General features: G+C 37.1%; 1 long non-coding RNA gene across 1 annotated transcript in view; it reads right to left on the minus strand.

Moving 5' to 3' along the window:
• The window catches only part of LOC105519644, an 11,947-nt gene extending 900 nt beyond the window's left edge, over window positions 1–11,047 (minus strand). Inside the window, exon 1 of the long non-coding RNA XR_001003004.1 lies at window positions 10,923–11,047. This is a non-coding gene — a long non-coding RNA (uncharacterized LOC105519644). The remainder of the gene's footprint in view (window positions 1–10,922) is intronic.
• Window positions 11,048–13,019: the final 1,972 nt, after the last annotated feature.

Genomic DNA, 13,019 nt, shown 5'->3' on the forward strand with positions numbered 1-13,019 from the left:
GAGGCGGGTGGATCACTTGAGGTCAGGAGTTCGAGACCAGCCTGGCCAACATGTTGAAACCCTGTCTCTACTAAAAATACAAAAATTAGCTGGAAATCGCTTGAATCTGGGAAGTGGAGGTTGCAGTGAGCCGATATTGTGCTACTGCACTCCAGAATGGGCAACAGAGCAAGATTCCGTTTCAAAAAAAAAAAAGAAAAAAAAAAGAGTTGCTCAGTTCAGCTACAAATCAAAGTCAGTGGGGGTGGGGGGGTGGCCGTGAGAAGAGGAATGCTCAAAGAAATGAAAACTATTTTATTAATAAGGTTTGCAGTTCAGAAAAGGGCTGAGCACCAATATCTAGAAGGGAGAGTGGAATATAGTGAGGTAGGTGATTGTCAGAACAGCAATTTCTACCTAAAGTTAGAGAGGATCCAAACCAAAACAAAAACCGAATGAAATCTCTTATTGAATGAAGACCCACGGTTCTGGCAAAGTGAGGTCACTTGAACCTGGAAATTAAAATAGGAGTGTTAAATGAGACTAACCAGCAACAAAAGATTTCTTAAAAGGACTACTTAAGGCTTTAAACTTAAGTGGCACATTAAAACTAATTACTTAGCATCATAGTAAGGTAGAACACAAAGCTCTAGAATCAGAAAGATCTGTGTTCAAATTCTGCTTCCCAATGTACTACCTATATGAACATGAACAAATTATGCCATCCCTCTAACATTGTTTCCTTCTCTACAAAATAGGATGAATTAATCACCCTTACCACTGCAGAGTTGTTTAAGGATTGAGACAAAGTTAAGTAATTACCTATCATTGTACCACCTAGTAGATAGCCCTCAATGAAAGCTTCCTTTCCCTTCATGATTTACCTAACTATACATATCTGAATAGAATTACTACGCTGGACTACAAATACTTCCACAGAAATGAACTGGGAAAGGTTATAAATCCAAGGAGAAGGGATTCTACGTGGAAATTTCTCTTATTTTCCTTCAGAGGATAACAATGAAAAATGATCTGGAACAGGTTTAAAAAAAAATGAAAGGAAGCTGGAATAAACTAAGTTTGGAGTCTGTTCCTGAAGATATTTGTACTTTATTCCATCTCTACGCAATACACAGCAGCAGTCTGCATGAACACCTCTCATATTCTCAAAGTCTCCCCAAGGCAACACTAAAACATAAAATGGAGTATGACATCTAGTGATCACAGGGATTATGGTGACAACAGATGTTAATGATCATTCAAAGTAACCAAGTAAAGGATAAATCAGCAACTGTCTGGTAAAACAGAAAGGCATGCCATGTATTTCATTTACAAAGAGTTCCTTCAAAATGTTTCCAACAAATTGGTTTTTGATAAGAAAATATTTGCTAATTATTAATTATCTGCCCCCATCCAATGCAAGATGGAAGAAGTAGTGCTGAACATTAATCTAGAAAATTAAGAATTTTTAAATATATCCATAAGCTTGTATGTTTGACATCATGAAGAAAACCACACTATTCCTAAAATATATTATGCTTTATGTCATAAGCAGAGACAGAGTATTGCGTGAATAAACCAAACTGTGAATTAACTTGCCATAGCTTTTTTTTGGGACATTTTAAAAGTTATTCTTTTTATATTTCATTTACTCTCTTGGGTATCTAAGCTAGAATTGATTTACTTTCATTACCTTTCAAATTATCCTCTTGATTTAGGCTTTTAGTGCAGACTGGAGAACTAGAAATTCCACGGAAACAAATCTCAGAAAATAAAATTCCCTTAGAATGTGAGTACCAGAAAATAATCTTCTAGGTGTCATGATACTGAAAGTTTAAAAAGTTGATACTTTCCACAATATTTTCATATAGTAGTTGTCTAGAAATGCTTACTGGATGAATCTACAATGAACCAGAGTGGAACGGCCTATTACCTAGTAATATCCCAAATGGGCATTTGGCCTGTAAATATCTAATATCCCAATCCAGTATCTGCTACTAGATTAACTATAAGGTACTGCAACGGGGGGGCATAAGAGGAGTAGATTTTTTAAAAGAAATGTTCCAAATTATACTTTGGCCTAAGTATTCAGCCAAAGTATGCTTCTCCAATTCTGCCTTGGCCCATCTCAAGTCATTTTTGGTATCCCTGAATGTCACAAGGTCAGAGATTGTTGCATGATCATTCAGTTACCAGTATATCTAAACAGTGTAATAAAAATCTGGCCAGGCACAGTGTCATGCCTATAAGCCCAGCACCTTGGAAGGCCAAGGTGGGCAGATAACTTGAGCACAGGAGCTCAAGACTAGCAAAACCCCGTCTCTACCAAAAATGCAAAATTTAGCTGGGCGTGGTGGTATGCACCCATAGTCCCAGCAACTTGGGAGGCTGAGGCAGGACAATCGCCTGAACTCGGGCAGTGGAGGTTGCAGTGAGCCAAGATGGTGCCACTGCACTCCAGCCTGGACGACAGAGCCAATCTCGTTTCCAAAACAAAGCTGTGCATTGGGTCGCCAAGACGTCATTCCCAAAGTATACTCCTTAGTGCCTGGCCACTATGTCCTCGACCCAGCCAAATAGGACATATTTCCAGAAACCCAGCAGGCGCAAGCCAAGTGGTTGACCATTAAAAGCCTGGCTGAAACCTGCTTACCCTAACTGCCAAGGAGTCATCAAAAATCCTGCCTTGATTTCGTTGGACCTATGCAAGATCAGCAAATGTCTTTCCTAATTTCAGACCCACTCCTAAAAACTCACTCTTGGGAGCTCTGCGTGGAATTGGGCCCCTCTTCTTCTGGTATTATGTTTTCAAACTGACAGGGATAGGAAAGAAAAACTTATCTGGGAACGAAAATTGGATCCAACATTTAACCTGTCAAGAAGTCTGGCAATGATGACTATATATATTCTTGCTTAAATAGTCTATTAATCATTGAACAACAACAACAAAAAGTGAGAATTTTTTTTTTTTTTTTTAGACGGAGTCTCACTCTCTCACCCAGGCTGTGTGCAGTGGCGCAATCTCGGCTCATTGCAGCCTCCGCCTCCTGGGTTCAAGCAATTCTCCTGCCTCAGCCTCCCGAGTAGCTGGGATTACAAGCACATACCACCACACCCAGCTAATTTTTGTATATTTATTTAGTAGAGATGGGATTTCACCACGTTAGCCAGGCTGGTCTTGAACTCCTGACCTCAGGTGATCCACCCTCAACCTCCCACAGTACTGGGATTACAGGCGTGAGCCACCACACCTGGCCTGAGAATATTTTGCAAGTATGTCATTTAGGTGCAGTGGCTCACGCCTGTAATTCCAGCACTTTGGGAGACTGAGGCCAGCAGATCCCTTGAAGTTGGGAGTTTGAGACCAGCCTGGTCAACATGGTGAAACCCCATCTCTACTAAAAAATACAAAAATTAGCCGGGCATGGTGTTGTGGACCTGTAGTCCCAGCTACTCAGAAGGCTGAGGCAGGGGAATAATTTGAACCCAGGAGGCAGAGGTTACAGTGAGCCAAAGATCCCACCACTGCACTCCAGCCTGGGTGACAGAGTTAGACCCCGTCTCAAAAAGAAAAAAAATGTACTCTCAGTATCTGAATATTCATTTTCCAATTTAAGGTATTTTACATAAAACTTGGAATGAAAATTTTTGTTTCACTTTATATGTTGAAATTTTCTCAATTAGATGAAGTATAAATGTACATTAATGCAAGAGGAAAATGTCACAATAATTATGAATGCTATTTATGTACAAAAGAAATTAACAATTTTCAAATAGGCAAATAGTATAATAATATTGAGAGTTAGCTAATGAATTTAAGAAGAATATTAAATCCTTTTTCAGACAACAAATAATTATAAAACCTTTAATGAAAAATACAAAGCAGAATAGAAATTTTGTCATAATTTCAAGTGCATTCAGTTGCATTACCAGTATTCATTATACTAAACAAAATCATTTCTAAAGACTATATTTAGTTTTCATTTTATTCCATGAATTTTTTTTCTTCCTTTTCTTTTCTGAGACTCACTCAAAATCCATGAATCTTCTAAGAGAAAATATTTTTTGAGGATTCTTCACTTTTTTGGTAGATAAATAAAAACCAGAATGTTATAAACTCTACCACTTTAGAATTTTATGAGGAAAACCTCCAAAGTTATGTAAAACATAATCATTTTTGCTCAATATTAGATATGTGTATACATATTTATATACGCACACATATATATAAACACAGACACATATAAAGACGTTAGAGGAAGAAAGTTCCTCCACCTATTTTGTATTCCACTAACTTTAGTGGAAAGTGACCCACAATTTAGTGTCTGTATGTGCATTACAGCAATCACAGGAACAATTTAGCAACAGGCAGCACTGAGAAAATTATTGTTACTGCACTACAATGTCCTACTCTTAAAATAAGATTACTAATATTTCTAAGAATAAATTATAATAACTTCAGGGATAACATTTCATATCTTAACATATGCCAGAAGTTTATGATGATGATACTGACTTCTGCTCTAGCTTTAACAAATATTTGTTTTCACACTTGGCCATTTGGCAGTCAAAAAAGGGATATTTTGTGCACTAAATGTACAGCCAAAATACTTAGGTAATTCCTATATCAATTCATTATTTAATTCCATTTTCACGTGCTTATACAAAATATAATTTTAAAAGAGGATCTTACATATTTCAAGGATGTAGAAAACAGCCTCCCTTATGGGTCTAACAGGGGATATCACAAAAACTCAACCCCACACAGAAGCACCAGTGATCTAATAACATTTTATTGTTAACTGCCAATAATCAAGAAAAATCCATGCAAGAAAGGTGTTAGTTCTTCTGATCTCTATGCATTTTCAATGAATTCCCTTCACAGGCTGAAAGTTGTACACAATAGAATTGCTTTCTATAGCTAAAAACTTACAGATCTAAGTTAGCTAGACTTGATTTCATAGTCTCTTAAAATATAAAGATTATTTACACCCTTATACATTAAAATTTTAGTATTTTAAGATTTAGAAAAAGGTGTATTTTAAGATTTAGACAAGTGTCACATAAGATGAATTTCTAATTAAGATAAAATTGTCTGTGATTCAGTAATATCCAAAATAAAAAACATTTATAAACGTCCAAAATCCCAATCCAGCAACTGATACCAGAGTAACCATCATTATGAAGCAAGCGAAAGACGGCTGAAACTGAATGCCATAGATAGGTTGTGGTTCTCACCCAGGGCTTAGTCATCTTGGACAAGTTATTTGCCCTTCCAAGTCTGTTTCCTAAACTACAAAATGAATATATTAATATCTACTCTGTCTATATGTACCAAATGAAGTTATAGAAACTATAAACTCTGATATATGTAAAATATTGAGTATCATGAGGGTTCCAAATCTAGGTTATTTTCATACCAACTGTATGAATAGACTGCGATTGATTTTTATGTAGTTTTATGCTTACTTTTAATGTTTACTCTTTAGAAACTACTTGGAACTTGGTTATTTATTTATTTGCCACTCAAGAATGCGGGTATGATTTATGAAAGTATATTAACAGTTATCTGAAGTATTAATGTTAAGCTAGAACTTAAATTACAAATAAAGCAAAATAAAACAAATACAAAATCATAATAGAGGAAGCTTGCTCTTTGCCAAGAGTAATAATAATCTGCTGAAATCATTATTGTTAGTCACTCAATGATTACTGTCTTGGTTGGTACACATCAGCAGCAGTCAAATAACACCTCCCAGAACCCAACCACCAAAAAAAGATACTGGGAATAAGAATGTCCTCAGAAAGCTCAACTGTAAAACTAAAACATAAACCAGAACAGAGATTAGGAAGTCAAGCACAGAGGATCAAGTAAAAGATAGGACTAACTAAATTTAAGATACTAACATGCAATGAAAAGAACTGTATCTACCAGAAATATGGAGGTGAGTAGTTCGGTCAGCAATGGAAGCAGTGAAAAAGGAAAGGTACAAAACACTATCATGTAAGCATTACCCAGGAGAAACGATATCCTATAAGGCAGATTGATGTAAGCAACTGCTTGAAAAGTATATTATGGAGCTGGGATTATCACTTTATCAGAGCTGATGCCATTTAAAACTTCTCGTCATTTATAATCAACTCCCTTGTTATTATCTCATGATCTTGCTCAGTAGGCAACTACTGAAATTTGGGTTTCCATTCAGCATTCTACATTGAAAGAATACACTCCCTGATGTAAATTTCTAGTCCTTATTTTACTTAAATAAACTGGCATTCTCTTGTGATGGGGATGTATATGCTCAGATAAGAGTGTGGGCTCTGGAGTCAGGTTACTTTGAGTTCCTACTGACTGACTTTGTGATATTGGGAAACTTACCAATCTGTTGTCTGTTTCCTCATCTGTAGAAAAGGGGCCTAATAATAGGACCTATTTCCCAGGGTTGTTGTGAGGATTAAACAATTCATGTAAAGCACTTAAAACTGCACCTGTCATATAGAAAGTGCTAAACAAATGCTAGTCTTGTTATTATTTCTGAACATGAATTAACATTCCTGTGTCTGATTGTTCTGACACTGATCGGTTTCTAAATTTAAAAAATTAAAGCAGGGCCACTGTGTTCCACAACTCCGGGGGCATCAATGCACAAGAGAATAGAGTTCTCCGGCCGCTCTGGACTGAAGGCATGATCTGGTGAATTCAAGGTCACCCATCTATGAGGTTCTTTTTGGTAGCCAATCTGTCCAGGCGAAAACTTGATTTAATACATAAGAGTCATAAACCTAAATGTCTACCCTAGTGAGGCAGATCCCCTAGATAAGTGAGGGACATCTTGAGTGGTGAGTTTGCCAAGAAACTGTGAGTGATAAGACTGTGGAGGGCAGAGCACAAATCAAGCCTTAAATGCTTTCAAATACAGATATTTTAAAACATTCTGTCACGCAAAAACAGTATAAGCAGATTCTAAGCCTGAAGCCCACCAGTGTGCAAACCCTGCAGCACCCTTTCATTCAAACTTTAAAATATTTTAACTTAGTATAAGGTATATCTTGTGACCTATTTTAACCTTAATTTTTCTTTACTGCTGTGACTATACCTTCTTTTCTTCTCCCTTGGTTTCCAAAAACTTCTGTGCTCTTCTCCATACCTCTTGACATACATACTTGGAGTGGTATTATTCATTTCAACTAACATTTCAATCAGCTAAAAATTCCAGATATTTATATCCAACTCTATCAATGCTAAGAAATACCTCATGAATTTTGCCTGTCTACTTCCTCATTGCCAAGGCCTTTGGGTCAAGTCCTCATCTGATTTCGAGATGTTTACAATAGATTTGGCTCATTCTATTCTCTCATTGTCCACATCCAGCCACCAGCAAATCCTATTGGTTCTAACACCAATCAAACCATATCCAGAATCCAACCATTTTCACCTAAACCATCATCATCTGTTACCTAAATTACCACAGCAGTTCCTTTTACTACTCATTTACTGCATTTACCATACTACTCATTTACCATATACCATAGAGGATCCTGTCCCTCCTATGGTCAATCCCCCAGTGGCTCCCAGGCCACTCAAGAGTGAAATCCAAGGTCCACACAATGGCTTACAAGGCCCTATACAATTGCCTATTACCCCTCTAATTTATTCTCTTATTACTCTCCCCTTTGCTCATTCTTTTCTCTGGCCACATCCCTTGTGTTTTCCTCAATCAAATCAGGCTCATTCCTGGCCCAGGCTTTCTCTACCTCCCACTCCCTTTATTTGGATGCTCTTTCCTCAAATATCTTGGGTCTGGATTGTTATCTTATATCAGGGTTCTTTGCTCAAATGTTACTCTTTCACAAGTGCTTCCCTAAACACCCTCCCCACATCCACTTGACTCCCCGTCTCCCTTTCTGCTTTATCACCATCTAACACATCTGTTTTTCACATTTATTTTCTCTCTCTCCCAAGAAAATGTAAGTTTCATTACGCAAGGATTTTTTTTTCTTCATTGCTGTATTCCTAATCCTAGAACAATTTGTATTAAGCTTCATGTTTAATGAAAATGACTGAAAAGCTTCCTAACTTGTCTTCCTTCTACTGATTTCCCCTTCTGTAGTCCACGTCTTCCTATCCCCCAGGCAGTATACCAAAAAATGCATCTGATCATTCTCCTGCTTAAAGGACTTTGATGGGATCCCCACATCCTTCAGGGTCTGGCCCCAAATTTAATCCGTTTCCCCATTCCCCAAAATAGTTGTACACTCTCCACATACTAACACTTTTATCATCCCTGAACCTACTTGTGCCATTTCTCCAAGCTTTTTGTGTATCTCTGCATTTACTTGGCCCAAGTTTTATTCATCCTCCAGGTCTAGCTATGCCATGATGTCTCCCAGAAGCCTTCATATGTACCCCCATAACACTCAGTTCAGGCCTCCATTATGGTACTTGTGCTATAACTATGTATTTACCAATCTGTTTCTGCAGCTAGATTATAAGATCCCAGAGAGCAAGTTCATGATGTTGTGTCCAGAGTTGTTTTGCCAGTGCTTAACACTATACTTAGCAGAGAGGAAACACTGTCTTAAGAATGAAAATGTAATGAATGAAATTTTAAAATGAACGAAATAATTTCTTTATGAGAGGTTGGGGGAAAAAGAGTCTTCCTAAGAGTCAGAGTGCTTTCCAACATCAAACCTGAGACCTGATAGGAGTTTTTACATTTGCTAAAGAAAAATTTCCTTTAGTAATTTCAACAATAATTAAATTAGTGGATTCAGGAATCAAAAAGTTTTGAGTTAATGGCTAGTCAGGAAAGGTATTTACTCCACGGAATATACTAATTTACAAACCAGATATTGTGTGAAGCAAAAAGTGTAGTCTGATCTGAGAAAAGGCATCTGCAATTTTTTTTTTTTTTTGAGACGGAGTCTCGCTCTGTAGCCCAGGCTGGAGTGCAGTGGCGCTATCTCGGCTCACTGCAAGCTCTGCCTCCCGGGTTCACACCATTCTCCTGCCTCAGCCTCCCGAGTAGCTGGGACTACAGGCGCCCGCCACCACGTCAGGCTAGTTTTTTGTATTTTTTAGTAGAGACGGGGTTTCACCGTGTTAGCCAAGATGGTCTCGATCTCCTGACCTCGTGATCCGCCCGTCTCGGCCTCCCAAAGTGCTGGGATTACAGGCTTGAGCCACTGCGCCCGGCTGCATCTGCAATTTTTTAAACTAAAATTGATTTTTTAAAGTGGGAAGGAAAATTGAAAATGATCTAGTGCAACTACTTCATTTCACAAGTGAAAAAAATCATGAAAAGAGGGAAGAGCTTTAACCAACTTAGAAGATCAGGATCAGAACCAAGGTTTTATTCAAAATGAAGGGCTCTCTCTCAAATGTAACACATTACAATTCCAAGCTACTCAAGAATCAAAGCCCAGAACTTATTCCATTACTTTGCTGTGCAAACTTAACGAAGAGGGAAAACAATATCCAAGTAGGAAAATAATATTCCAAGAGTGAAAATAATAATACCTGGGTTCTTATCTAGGTTGTATTTGTGAGTTCTTAGACAATTCACTGAACCTTGTAATACTACCTTAATTAACTACTACATGGGATTAATGTGAAAATCAAATGAAAGTCCTGTTGCAAATGAAAAGTATAATCATCTTTTCCATCCTCATCCCTTCAGATTATCCAGTGCAGTCTCTTAGCAAGTTTTCAATCTATACTGGGGGAGTGGGGGGAGTATAAACCACTTGCAATTCTGACTAGTTGGAGTTTTGTTGTTCTTGTTGTACAGGACAGAAGCAGCGAGGGAAGGGTGGGGAGGTTGTTTATATATTATAAACTTCCTCCCAAAGTAGAGTATTATTCATACCACCTATCAATTAAAGACTCTTTGAGACTTACAAGCTCTTAAATGGTTCATGTTAAAAAATTATCTTTTTCCCCAGTACAGGCCCTATAAAACCTTTTACCATTAGTATATTTCAGAAAATTCTGTAACAATTACTTGCCTTATATTTATCTTTTCCTACTCTACTACAGATGTGTCCAAAGAAAGGACTCATAGTGTTTCGTCTTCAGTTATTGTTTGTGAATTGTTTTAATTGGGTGAACATCCAGCTGAAATATAAAACTAAGCGGCTGGAGTTGTGCCTGAGAGAACTGAATGAAAGAGAACTAAATGACAAGAGACCAGAATTATACCTCCCTCTGATTTCCCCCAACTCTTTCCTTTCCAAATCATTACCTATTTCTAAAGACCTTTAGAAACTAGGCTCTAGGCTTATGCAAAAGTCCTCTACTACATTCTACATAGCCACAAGTTTATTTACAAATATTTTTATATTAATAACATTTTATAAAATACAATGTTTTAACTCCAGGTGTGAAAATATTTAAAGGAAAGTACACTAAATGGATATTTTTTTAAAGTTATTCATTTGGCAAACAATCCTGTGCAAAATGTTCACTATATAACATGTACAAGGTCAGGCATGGTGGCTCACGCCTGTAATCTCAACACTCCGGGAGACTGAAATGGGAGAATGGTTGGAGCCCAGGAGTTCAAGACCAGCCTGGGCATATAGCGAGACTCTATTCTTTAAAGGAGAAAAATACTATGCATTCTGTGAATTCCATTTACATTTAGAATCTCATTTTCACATAAACAGTAATATTTTAATTTGTATAAAATCAAAGCAATTGTAAATATAAATCATAGGCTTCGTTTTTTTCCTGCACACACAATATGCCTTAATTTTTGAAAATGTTACAAAAAGAGTATCCTTGACTGCGCGCAGTGGCTCACGCCTGTAATCCCAGAACTTTGGGAGGCTAAGGATGGTGGATCACTTGAGGTCAGGAGTTCAAGACCAGCCTGCCCAACATGGTGAAACGCGGTCTCTACTAAAAATACAAAAACTTAGCCAGGTGTGGTGGTGGCTGCCTGTATTCCCAGCTACTAGGCAGGCTGAGGCAGGAGAAAGGCGTGAACCTGGGAGGCGGAGCTTGCAGTGAGCCGAGATCGCCACACTGCACTCTAGCCTGAGCAACAGAGTGAGACTCCATCTCAAAAAAATTAAAAATAAAAAATAGTAATAATCCTTGAGACAAAGCCTAGCTCCATACACCAAGTGTCATATCTTTTTCTCCACTTAATTCACAGAAACTTTTATAACAACATAAAATAGCTATAACATGGAAAGATACAGTATTTTGGGATCCCGCAGATTAGTCCATTTTTTCCCCCAAATTTCTTAAGAATTATACAGGGAGCCTACGAAAAATACCTTAGAGATTCTGATTCAGTTGCTCTGGGCAGAACAAAAATTTATTCCCCAAAGTGATTCTGATGATTAACATTGGGAAACACTGATCCAGTATAGCGGTTCTCAATGTGGCACATATTACAATTTCCTGGGGAGCTTTCAGAACTCTTAAAACCCAGGCGGAGGTCCAGACCAACAGAAATAGCAGCAATACTTAAAAAAAAAAAAAGGTCCCCAGGGAAGGTTAGAACCATCGATCCGATCTTGTAGAATTTCTCCTGACTTCTAGTTCACTTTGTTTTTGATGTAGTTGTTTTGTTTTTCATGTGGGTTGACCAAAAAAAGTGTGAAAAAAATAAACCATCTCTTTCACCTCAGAACCAAGATGCCACTTAACAACTGGCTAAGTTAAAGTGGAGCTAACCTTTTTGCTTCAGAAATCGCTGGAAAATACTCTTAGTCCTAATTTTAAATAAAATAGACTAATCTTTAGCTCCTACTACCAAGCTATTAACATATCTTACAAATAATTATTTAAGGTTTTCTTTTTAACCTCTAAATCAGTATTTTAAAATTTCAAGCTATTTAAAAGGTCTGTCATCACAGTTCCTTACCAGCAAAATTATTTTGATACTTGAATTTGATGACATGGTTTTTTCACGATGTACTATATATTGAAGTTACACTGTGCACTAAGAGAGGGAAACAGATTTCCTTCTTCCATATAAAAAAGGATTTTAGCTCCATTAGCAAAACTCCATCATTGGTTTGTCCACAGATACTCAAGAGTGGGAAACTTCTCAAGGTATTAGTCAACCCGTTCTAAGAACATTCTTTTTAATAAAAAAGATAATGTTAAAAAAATCATTAAAAATATGCCAAGTGCAAGCTTATCATTTTTAAGAGTGCATTTTACTTTCTAAAAATTGTTATACCTTTGATTGACGTGCCGTCTGGGAATCCACTTTTATTATTACAATACTGAAGTTGTTGAAATATCACTTTTATCCCTCTCAAGATTGCTAGGCATTTAGATATTTCAAATTTCAGCAGTGTTTGTGATTTTTCCTTCTGGGTTTTAAAAACGTGTTTAGGATGCTTTACCAAGCAGATCACATTACTACAGATAAAACTTCAGCAATATATATAGTCTATAGTAAAATGTATATTTTTGATTACTTCTATTCACAAAGGAGTAACTGTGAGGTTCTAGATTTTCAAATTAATATTCTAAGAATCAGATGCAATGGATTTTGTTTCAGTAAGTTTAATGAATGAAAGCCACCCTTTCTCACTATTAAAGATATATACGAACGAAAATTTGAATTATAACCAAAATTTAAGTATACTACAGTATACTTTGTAAATGTCCCCAAACTTGAATGGAATCCAGGATGTGCCTCTTAAGGCACAGAGCAAAAAATAAAAAATCAGAATCTCAATTAAATATTCAAGTGATACACACCATCTAGAAAATTGGGCAAGCCTGAATAATCCATGGAGTTTTTCCGTTAGGGTAAAACTATGCTACACTAAGTTTCTGCAAATCCTAAGTATTTTGTGTTAACATACTGAACTTGAAACTTGCCATCTCAAATTCCAAGGGGTAAGACTGTATACAACAGATGGCCTTTTGGTGCTGCTTAAAACTTCCCTGAAAACCAAACATGTTTATTTTTTAGAGGTGTTCTCGGTTCTCGGGAAGTAGTCAAATATTAAAACACCCGTTCCTGAAAATTCCTGGCTGGTCCTATCTGGCCGGGAGCACCGACCCC

Source organism: Colobus angolensis, unplaced genomic scaffold, assembly GCF_000951035.1.
Source record: "Colobus angolensis palliatus isolate OR3802 unplaced genomic scaffold, Cang.pa_1.0 Scaffold356, whole genome shotgun sequence".
In the NCBI taxonomy this organism is placed as follows: domain Eukaryota; kingdom Metazoa; phylum Chordata; class Mammalia; order Primates; family Cercopithecidae; genus Colobus; species Colobus angolensis.